The sequence below is a fragment of the Herpailurus yagouaroundi genome, unplaced genomic scaffold (genome assembly GCF_014898765.1).
Source record: "Herpailurus yagouaroundi ecotype Mexico unplaced genomic scaffold, PumYag 210, whole genome shotgun sequence".
NCBI lineage: Eukaryota > Metazoa > Chordata > Mammalia > Carnivora > Felidae > Herpailurus > Herpailurus yagouaroundi.
The window spans coordinates 551,846-563,442 of record NW_024412441.1 but is presented as its reverse complement, the minus strand read 5'-3'; the positions used below and the strand labels follow the sequence as shown (position 1 = coordinate 563,442).

The window sequence follows — 11,597 nt, the reverse complement described above, 5'->3', positions numbered from 1 at the left end:
TTATTATCCTAATATTCCACTTGGATAATATTTACTAGCCTGAGGCATTGAGTGGAATTGCTGGTATCCTTTCTAGTAGTCAAGGGAAATGTTAGGAAGAGAGTGACATCATTCTTACTGTCAAACCTATAACTTGGCCTATGGTATTTTACATGAAACAAAAGCCACACTCTTTGATGTTTATGTCTAACCCCAGATGGTCCCATTTTTCTGCCTGTGACATTTGTGTGATGTCTAGAGCAGTGGTAGTCTTTTCATAACCACAAGGAGGCTTGCTGATGCACAGAGCTGGCAGAGTGGAAAGATAGAAAGAACCTTGACCCTTGATGATGTCACCAGACTCTGGAATTAAGCAACCTAGGAGCCATGTTGTCATGTGAGGTGAGAAATCTCTTGTTTTTTTAAGCTATTTTTAATTCCCATTTTATATTGCATTTGAAAGCATCCTATACATGCAAAACATATGTCTCATTCTACTTAGTAACTTTTTATGGGTTTATTATTTGTATTTTTTAAATTTTTTTATTATTTTCTAAATGTTTATTTTTGAGAGAGAGAGACAGAGAGAGACAGAACGTGAATAGGGGAAGGGCAGAGAGAGAAGGAGACACAATCTGAAGCAGGCTCCAGGCTCTGAGATGTCAGCACAGAGCGCGACTCGGGGCTCGAACTCCTGAACCACAAGGTCATGACCTGAGCTGAAGTCGGACACTTAACAAACTAAGCCACCCAAGCACCCTGTATTATTTGTACTTTTAAATGATTAGTCACATGTTGGGGTGCCTGGATGGCTCATTTGGTTAAGCGTTTGACTTTTAGTTTAGGCTTAGGTCATGATCTCATGGTTTGTGAGTTTGAGCACCACATTGGGCTCTGTGCTGACAGTGCAGAGCTTGCTTGGGATTCTCTCTTTCTCCCTCTCTCTGTCCCTCCTTTGCTCCCTCCCTCCCTCTCTCTCTCTCAAAACAAACAAACAAACAAACAAACAAACGTAAAAAAAATAAATGATCAGTACACATTTAAAAATTTGTCAGCTTTGGGGCACCTGGGTGGCTCAGTGTGTTGAGCGTCCGACTTCGGCTCAGGTCATGATCTTGTGGTCCATGGGTTCAAGCCCCACATCAGGCTCTGTGCTGATGGCTCAGAGTCTGGAGACTGCTTTGGATTCTGTGTCTCCCTCTCTCTCTGCCACTCCCCTGTTCACTCTCTCTCTCTCAAAAATAAATAAATGTTAATTTTTTTAATTTGTCAGCTTTAATATGCAATACAGCAAATATTAATAACTACAACCAACATAAACAAAGCTGTTGGGGTCTTCAATAACTTTTAATAGTGTAGTTCCTAAGATCAAAAATTTGAGAACTACACTCTGTATTATTTCACAATACCCCATTATATTATTTCAATATACCCTGATTATTTTGGCTGTTCTCATATTGTGGACATTTAGTTTGTTTCCAAATATTTGCTATTGCAGAGAAAACTGTAAGGACAATTTTTTAGGTATTTTAAAAGCTTTATTATGTACAATTTCAAATATACACAAAAGCAGAGAGAAAAAAATGATACTAATGTCTGAATCACCCAGATTCAACAATTGTCAGCATATGGATAATCATATTTCATCCAGACCTTCCATTTCCTCCACTCAGATTATTTTTTTTTTAATTTTTTTTTCAACATTTATTTATTTATTTTTGGGACAGAGAGAGACAGAGCATGAACGGGGGAGGGGCAGAGAGAGAGGGAGACACAGAATCGGAAACAGGCTACAGGCTCTGAGCCATCGGCCCAGAGCCTGACGCGGGGCTCGAACTCACGGACCGCGAGATCGTGACCTGGCTGAAGTCGGCCGCTTAACCGACTGCGCCACCCAGGCGCCCCTTAGATTATTTTTAAAACCATCCCAGGTTTTGGTGCCTAGGAGGCTCAGTTGGTTAAACATGTCTGACTTTGGCTCTGGTCATGATCTCACAGTTTGTGGGTTTCAGCCCCACATCGGGCTTTGCGCTGACAGCCCAGAACCTGGAGCCTGCTTCAGATTCTGTTCCTCGTTCTCTCTCTGCTCCTCCCTTGCTCACTTGCTCTCTCTCACAAAAATAAATTAATGTTAAAAAAATTTTTTTAACCAGCCCAGTTTTAATTTAATCTGTAAATATTCCTGTGTATTTCTCTAAAATATAAGAATTGTTTTCAAACATAACTACAATACTTTATCACACCTAAAGAATGTTTTAACAACATTTCCTTGATATTAAATGTCTAATTAGTGTTCACACTTGTCTGAATGCCTTACAATTTCTTTTTTTTTTTTTTTTAGTTTGAATCATGACGTAAATGAAGTTCACGTGTTGTACTTGTTGGATAATTATCTTAAATCTCTTTTGATCCATGGTCTCCCTTTACATCATTTAAAATTTTCCTTTATTGGGGAGCCTGGTGGCTCAGTCGGTTGAGCATCCAACTTTGGCTCAGGTTATAATCTTACAGTTCATGAGTTTGAGCCCTGCATCAGGCTCTTTGCTGTCAGGATGGAGCCCTCTTCAGATCCTCTGTCCCCCTCTCTCTGCCCCTCCCTTGCTCACATACTCTCTCTTTCTCTCTCAAAAATAAATAAACATTAAAAATTTTTTCCTTTATTTCTAGGGGCACCTGGATGACTCAGTTGGTTGAGCACCTGACTCTTGAATTTGGCTCTGGTAGTGATCAAGGTTTGTGGGGTTGAGCCCCGTGTTGAGCCCTTGCTTGGTGTGGAGTCTGCTTGAGATTCTCTCTCTCCCTCTGCCCCTCTCCCTCTCTCTCTCTCTCTCTCTCTCTCTCAAAAAATGTTTTTCCTTTATTTCTTCCTGTTGATAAAACCAGGTTATTTTCCTACACTTTCTCCATAGCTTGCATTTAGATGATTGCCTCTACCATGTAGTTTCACATGTTTCTCTGACCCTTGTGTTTCCTGTAAACTGGTGGTTAGATCTAGAGACTTGTTCAATTGAGATTTTTCAAGGGGTTGGACTAAGACTGCTTTCTAAGTGTTGATGTGTAATTCCATCATGAGACATTTGGTGTCTGGCTCTTTTTTGTGGGATGTTAACAGCAATATCCATTGATGCATCAGGACCTGCAAAATGATATTAGTCAAATTCTCTATTTCTTATAGGAAACTCCTTTGTGAGAAGAAATCTCTCAGTTCCGTTATCCCGAGGTAGCAATTATAAGAGAAAAAAAGAAAAGGGTCTGATTTCTCCCCTTTATTTATTAGTTTTTGTTGTTTATTTTCGAGAGAGAGAAAGCAGAGGAGGGACAGAAAGAGAGAGGGAGACAGAGGATCTGAAGCAGTTCTGCAGACTCTGCACTGTGCAGAGCCCAGTGTAGGGCTTGAACTCACGAACCATGAGATCATAACCTGAGCCAAAATCAGATACTTCACCCACTGAGCCACCCAGGCACCCCACCTTTATTTACTAGCTTTAAAGATAATGAGTTGGCTCCCTAGCACCCTCCCAAGATGAATAAGGAAGTTTTGTTTCACGTTGTTTAAAAGGGTGGATCTTTTAAGGGTTGCTGTAGGTAGGGAGCAAGAGGGATTCATACATTGCTTGTGGGAGTATAAACTGATACAACCACTTTGGAGATCTACCTGCGACTTGTCTGAACCATTCTGTATAGCCGATGTAAGTGAGTGCTATATCCATCAACAGATACGTATAAAAATGTTCATAGCAGCACTATTTATAATAGCCACAAACTGGAAACAACTCAAATGATTATCAGTAGAATGGATAAATAAATTGAGGTATAATCATATAATGGAATAAACATATCAAAGAAAAAAAGAACAAGATATTGCCATATACAACAACATGGATGAACTGCAGATGTAACACTGAGCAAAAGAAGCCATCCACAAAAAAAGTACATACTGTATTATTCCATTTATATGGGACTGATAGGCAAAGCTAATTTATAGTGATGGAGGTCAGAATAATGTCATCTTTGACAGATACTAATTAGGAGGGAGTAGGAGGGCTTAGGGGAGTATTGCTAATATTCCAGTAGCCAGAACTTACTATATATAAGTTATGCTTCAACAAAAAGGTTTTAATGTTTAATTGGGAGGGGGGGTGGAGAGGAAGAGAGAGGGAGACAGAGAATCTGAAGCAGGCTCTTCGCTGTCAGCACAAAGCCTGATGTGGGGCTCAAACCCATAAACTGTGAAATCATGACTTGAGCCAAAGTTGGATGCCCAACCAACTGAGCCACCCAGGCACCCCAATAAAAAGTTTTTTAAAAAGGAATACCAAAGTAAGGATATATATCTGTGTTGCTTATATGAATAAAGACTTTCTGTAAGAAAACACAAAAAAACTAATATCAGTGGTCTGGGGAGGGGTGGGGCAGGGCAGGTCGGGAGACGTTTTTGCCATAAAACCTTTTCATATTTAAAAATTTTTGAGCTGTGTGAATATATTATTTTTTTAATTGTTTACCTAGTAGAATCCTATTTCCAAATTGATCTAGCCTGCTTTTTGTCACACAGGTGTCTAGTGTTTGTTTCCGAACCTTTTTCCTCTTTTTTCTGACAATCCTGAAATATGACATATGGAACAATTATTGAAAAACTGACATCATTACTTTAAATAATGTTTACTAAAAGTCCTAAACATTGAAAGCTCAAATATTCTACAAAAGACAGTGTATTCAAATGTCAAACTATTATGCATATGTTAATTATAGGAAATATTCTGTGTCTTACCTGGTCTGACTATGGATACCCTGCAAGTTGTGACTGAATTTGCCCCATTTGTTCATAATAAACAGAATCAGCTGGAATAGAGCAATGTTACTTACAACATCTTTTTATTCTCTGTGAGAAATTATTCCTTCTCAGATAGGACTTGTCTTGGTCAAAATGCCAATATTTAGTTGTAGACATCTTTGGAGGATGCATGCCCGAAAGCAAATCGGTGTCCGTCTTCTAAAGAGTCCTCTCCCTCTTACTGACAATGATCCAGTGAACTTGAAGGGCCCATAGCAAAAGGGGTACTGAGCAAGAAGTCAGAGTGAAAAGAATAAGTATAGCAGAATTTCTAGTGGATGGGTTGGTCCCACCCACTAGAAACAGCCACTGTGAATGTGATAAATTATAAAGATAAAGAAATCAGCCCATCTGTAAGCCAAAACAAAAATCAAAGCAAAACAAAATCTCTTCTCACATATTTAGTTAAAAATTTAAAAATTATTCTTAGTGTATTACCCTCGTGAACAAACACGATCCATTTACAAATCTTCAATGTCATACTTTCCTTTGTTTATCTGAACAAATACCATGAGTTCCCTTCTTTTCTTTTCTTTCTTTTTTTTTTTTTAATTTATTTTGAGAGAGAGCATGAGCAGGGGAGGGGCAGAGAGAAAGGGAGAGAGAAAGAATCCCGGGCAGGTTTCACACTCAGTGAGGAGCCTGACGAGGGACTAGATTTGAGGTTATGACCTGAGCCAAAATCAAGAGTCGGTCACTTAACCAGCTGAGCCACCCAGGTGCCCCTCCAAAGGCAAATCTTAAAGGAGATTTGCATATATTCAGATACAGAAGAAAGCCTGTAATTCTGATATGTTAAGAAGCTGGGTTTGGTAATTACCTTTTATGACCCTATGGGTTGTCTTAAATCAGGTAAGTGGTTGTTTTGTCCCACTTGGCATAGGCTGGTACTGTAGTCTGTGTGTTTGTGGCCATCCAAAGTTCATGTTGAAATACTAACACCTGTGGTATGCTATTAGGAGGTGGGACCTGTGGGTGATTAGATGAGAAGGTCAGAGCCCTCATGAAGAGGATTAGTGTCTTATAAAAGAAGCCCAGGAGGGCTCTCTCTCCCTGCTTCTATCATAGGAGGACATAGCAAAAAGATAGCTGTCTCTAAACCAGGAAGAGGGCCTTCACCAGCCATTAAACCTGCCAGCACCATGATCTTGGACTTCCAGAACCATGAGAAATAAGTGTTGTTTATAAGCTACGATATTTCTGTTAAAGCATCCCAAACAGACTAAGACAACTAGGATCACTTACTTGGGCTGGAATTTCCAAGATGGCCTTATTCACATGTTCAGTGCCTCGTGGGAGCTGGGCCTCTCTAGCTGCAAGGTAAGGCTTCTTCCGTGGTGCTTCAGGGTTCCAAGAGAGAGGACGAAGAGGCTGACAGACCTCTAAAGGGCCAGGCCAGAATTGACACAGCATTTCTTCTGTTATATTCTACTGGCCAAAGCAAGTCACTTGCTGACTCAGATTCAAGGGCACGACAAAAGACTTCCCCTCCTGGTGGGAGGAGTGGCGTGCATATACATAATCTACCACAGTAAGAAAAGTGGGGGATGCAAATCTTTGCTTTCAAAATTTAGCTGAGGTTATTTGCATTTTAAGACAAACAAAATGCCATTTAAGAAACAACTAACCTTGGAAATAATAAGGGTAAAGAGATTAGAAATCATTATCATTATCAGGGGTAGAGGTGGTGCCTGGGTGGCTTGGTTGAGTGTTCAACTCTTTTTTTTTTTTTAATGTTTATTTCTTTCTGAGAGAAAGAGCACAAGTGGGAGAGGGACAGAGAGAGAGAGAGAGAAAGAGAGAGAGGGAGACAGAGGACCCTAAGGGTGCTCTACGTGGTCAGCACAGAGCCCGATGCAGGGCTCAAACTCGGAACCATGAGATCATGACCTGAACTGAAGTCCCACAGTTAACTGACTGAGTCACCCAGGCGCCCCAAGTGTCTGACTCTTGATTTCAGCTCATGTCATGATCCCAGGATCATAGGATCAAGCCCCGGTCGGGCTCCGTGCTGAGTTTGGAGTCTGCTTAAGATTCCCTCTCTCTCGGGGCACCTGGGTGGCGCAGTCGGTTAAGCGTCTGACTTCAGCCAGGTCACGATCTCGCGGTCCGTGAGTTCGAGCCCCGCGTCGGGCTCTGGGCTGATGGCTCAGAGCCTGGAGCCTGTTTCCGATTCTGTGTCTCCCTCTCTCTCTGCCCCTCCCCCGTTCATGCTCTGTCTCTCTCCCAAAAATAAATAAACGTTGAAAAAAAAAATTAAAAAAAAAAAAAAGATTCCCTCTCTCTCTACCTCTGCCCCTCTCCCCAACTCACACCCTCTCTCTAAAAAATAATAAATAAAAATAAAAAATTTTTTCTAAAGAAATCATTTTTGGGGAATTTTATACTTGAGAGGATGAGAGTTGCTAACTGGCCACGTTAAAGTGGAGGAGAGAAAAGAGAGGGAGGGATATAATTTCTGAAAGAAGGGTTTAGCAATGTATTTCTCTTGAAACACAGAAGAAGGGAGAGAGTATTTATCATCTGAATACTTACTAAGGGAATAGAATTCAAACACTGGCAAAAGTTATTCTTGGTGTATTGGCTTCCCTGCCTCTCCCTCCAGCATGGCAGAAGCAATAGGGAATGGAGGGAGGATAGGAACCCAAACCCTTTCCTGTCCAGACCAAGTCCCCTACCAGCTCTGTGTAAAGGGTTTACTGAAGGCTTGGGGTAACTAGAGGGAATTACAATATGGTGGAGGATCCTCAAATTGGATACTAAATATGATGGTTCCCAAAGGCCAAGGAAAAGGAAAAAAAAGAACCCTTCTACAGGGATGCTAGTCTTGCTTTCTTGTCTTAAAATCTACCTTTTACTTCCTCCTCTCAAAGAAAGCACTCCATCTTTGATCCTTCCCAGTGCACATCTTCACACACACACACACACACACACACACACACACATGCCAAGATGCCCATGTGTGGGTAAGAAATAAAGCCTTCACAGACAATGAGCCTGTCACTCTCAGCTGCTCAGAGAACCAGCAGGTGTTGTGAAATTACCATCTTCTTTTACCCTATTAAACTAGGTTAAATTCTTAATAGCAATAGCAATAACAAAATTGTCGACCACTTTCCGTGTACCAGATGCCTTTCCAACCACATCTATATTAGTGCATTTAAATCCTTTGGGTACAGATATTATCTCCATCCTTGATGTAAGGACAGTGAAACACAGAGAGGTTAAGTAACTTCTCCAAGGTCACACAGGTAATCAGTCGAAAAGCAGGGATTCACAGCCTGATAATTGCCAGAGCCACACGCGTGAGCCTGAACCACGCAGCCTCTCTTTTGCAGGGCTTCCTCTCCTGCCAACTTCTCTGTAAGAAAGTCAGCAGTTGACAGACTCATCCTCTGGTGAGGGTGAGCCTCTGGGCAGGTAAGCACTGTTGTCTTCTAGTTGCATATGTGTAAGAAATTAGGAAGGATACTTTTGTTAGCAGTGGCTATTTCTGGATGCTGGAATAAAGGGCAACTTATTTACCTTTTTAAAATATGTATTTTCTTATAATTACTATATATTTCCTCAGTGATTTTTTAGAAGCTCCCCACAGTCTTTATTACTCTTTTCAGCCCCCTAACCTCCTGGGACTAACAGGAACACAGATGAGCTTCAAGAACAAGGTATAACTTGAAAGCATTGCTTCAGATACAAAGTGTATCCACAACACCCTGATTTATTGGACACCACTGTGTAGAACAAACATGTCTCTTCTCCAACTCTCAGTATGGCACCTGGATCTGTATTAATGAAGAACAAGGTTCTTTGTGGGAGGGAGTGCGGTTTTCTCTGGGGTAGCAAGTAATTTAACCAACAGGTAGGAGGGTAGATGTCTCAGGGCCATAATGCATGCCTCCTGTCATGGTTTCCACAGTCCTGGGTACTATAGTAATGCTTCCCACAGACCGCTGTGTGTGCCAAAGCCCAAGTCCACAGCTGCTTGAGTTGCCTATGAAAGTATCTATGAAAGATGTCTCCAGAACTAAAAAAAAAAAAAAAGAAAAAAAGAAAGAAAAATGAAACCTTTAGTCCTTCCATCTATCTTAGCCCGTGTGAGGCTGCACTGGTCCAAAGTAGAGCATGTGCAACTGATTCCTGGAAATAGAGGCCTGTGGACTTTATGGGCCAAGTGGTTGGGCTTTCCAATGGGGCAGCCCAAAAGAAGGGTCTCAAGGGTAATTTTCATGAAGGCAGATTTAAGTCACTGGATGAGTGGCTTAGAGTCCAGCCCCTCTTGGGCCAGAGTTGGAGGTGATGTGCTTTCCTGACACCAAGTAGGAGATATGGTCAGGTTGCACAGTACTGGGTCCTGCTAGGGATCCCAGGAAGAATGCTATAGCAAGGCATGGGCATTCCTTAGGGGCAGGTGTTAAGGGTAGATTAGGTTGTCCTTTGGGGATAGCTCTTAGTTCTGCCAAGAGTGAAAAAACTAAAACTTAGCCACATTCCTTTGACCTAAGTTCTGGGCCTCAGGAGATGTAAGACTCTTGGGATGGAGGTACATCAGGCATCTTTTTTCTTTTAGGTTCTAGAGAGGTCTTGGTTTTCTGAACATATTAAGAGCACCTCCAAGAAAAGCATAGCCAACTTTAATACATAAACCCCCATTCATAAGAACGCTAATTCTTAAAGGTACCTTAGTGATCTTTACAATAAATGAAAGCCATGGTGAGTCACATATTGAAAGGATCATCTTGTGATGTTGAGAGAGAAAATGGACCCACCTGGACAGATCCACTTGGAGACAGATCACTACTTGCTACAGAGTCTTGTTGGTCCTCCTTCCACATATTCCATCACCAAAGCTATGTTCTGGGTTCTATTAAGTGAAGTCAGGTGTGGCTACAGAAGAAAAGACAGGAAAGGCTCAGGAAAACAATGTTTATTATACTCACAAGTCCTGGAGACTCAGGAGACAGAGCACACCATGCAGGGTCACACGGGAAAGCGCCAGTGTCCGTTAAGAGGCAAAAGGGACAAGAGTGAGGGGAGAGCTGAGTCCATAGACTTTACCAAAGTTTCTGTAGGAAAAACAAGGCAGGGCAGAGTAAACAGCTTAGCATTGGCTAATCTGAACAATTTCATATATATAGTTATTTATTTTTAGAGAGAGCACAGGCAGGGAAGGGGGGCAGAGAGAGAGAGAGACTGAGAATCCTAAGCAGACTCCTCGCATGGTCAGCACAGAGCCTGATGCAGGGCTCCAACCCATGAAACCATGAGATCATCACCTAAGCTGAAATCAAGAGTCAGACACTTAACCAACTGAGCCACTCAGGCGCCCAGAGAGAGAGAGAAAGAGAGCGCAAGTGGGAGAGGGGCAGAGAGAGAGAGGGAGACACAGAATCGGAAGCAGGCTCCAGGCTCTGAGCTGTCAGCACAGAGCCCGACGCAGGGCTCAAACTCATGGACCATGAGATTATGACCTGAGCTGAAGTTGGACACTTAAGCAACTGAGCCACCCAGGTGCCCCTCTAAAAATGTTCTTTAAAAAGGCTACTGAGGGGGGCGCCTGGGTGGCGCAGTCGGTTAAGCATCCGACTTCAGCCAGGTCACGATCTCGCGGTCCGGGAGTTCGAGCCCCGCGTCAGGCTCTGGGCTGACGGCTCAGAGCCTGGAGCCTGTTTCCGATTCTGTGTCTCCTTCTCTCTCTGCCCCTCCCCCGTTCATGCTCTGTCTCTCTCTGTCCCAAAAATAAAAATAAAAAAAACGTTAAAAAAAAATAATAAAAAAAATAAAAAGGCTACTGAGGGGCGCCTGGGTGGCGCAGTCGGTTAAGCGTCCGACTTCAGCCAGGTCACGATCTCGCGGTCCGTGAGTTCGAGCCCGACCTGGGCTGATGGCTCAGAGCCTGGAGCCTGTTTCCGATTCTGTGTCTCCCTCTCTCTCTGCCCCTCCCCCGTTCATGCTCTGTCTCTCTCTGTCCCAAAAAAAAATAAACGTTGAAGAAAAAAAAATTAAAAAAAAAAAAAAAAAAAGGCTACTGAAACTAGTATGTGTTTTTGCCCAATACCGACCAGAATTCTATACAGAGAGGAGAACATCTCTCTGAGCATTGGCTTATCAATGATGTGCCGTGAACATTTGTGCTTTGAGCTTGAGAAGGTAACAGAAAAATTAAAAATTATTAATCAAATTTAAGTAAGTTCCTACTAAAATTAAATTGCTCAAATGGCAGAGTTGTGATTCTGGGGTTTCTTTTCATTCAAACAGAGTAGTAAAGGCTCTTGTGATCAGAAAGACTTGACATCTGCAAGAGAAACTTTAACTTCTAGGCCTAAGACAATTGCTTAGAATCAGGGGAAAAAATGCTTTTATAAGAAATAGTTCTTTTTTTCTGAAAGATGTTTCTTTCTTTTTTTCTTTTCAGAAAGAGAGCCCACATGAGTGAGGGAAAGGGACAGAGGGAGAGAGAGATTTTCAAGCAGGCTCCACGCTCATCAGGGCTCCATCTCATGACCAAGAGGTCATGACCTGAGCCAAAATCAAGAGTCTGACACTTAACTGACTGCACCACCCAGGCGCCCCAAAACATGTTTCTTAAAATTTAAGTCACATCACCAAGGCATGTTTTGTTCTGACATTTTCGCCTCCCCAAAGGAAACAAACAAAGAAACAAGACTATTGGGCTCTTCAGATGATTATGATTCCCCTTTTACAAGTTAATAAGACAAATTGTTTTAAAAAATCAAAGCTTTTTTTTTTTTTTCCAACTTTTTTTTTTATTTATTTTTGGGACAGA

General features: G+C 41.9%; 1 long non-coding RNA gene across 1 annotated transcript in view; it reads right to left on the bottom strand.

The window, feature by feature from the left end:
* Positions 1–4,835: 4,835 nt before the first annotated feature.
* The window catches only part of LOC121016245 (uncharacterized), a 13,228-nt gene continuing 6,466 nt past the window's right edge, over positions 4,836–11,597 (bottom strand). The window contains exons 2-3 of the long non-coding RNA XR_005784176.1: positions 9,580–9,697; positions 4,836–5,040 (exon numbers count right to left, since the gene is read on the bottom strand). This is a non-coding gene — a long non-coding RNA (uncharacterized LOC121016245). The remainder of the gene's footprint in view (positions 5,041–9,579; positions 9,698–11,597) is intronic.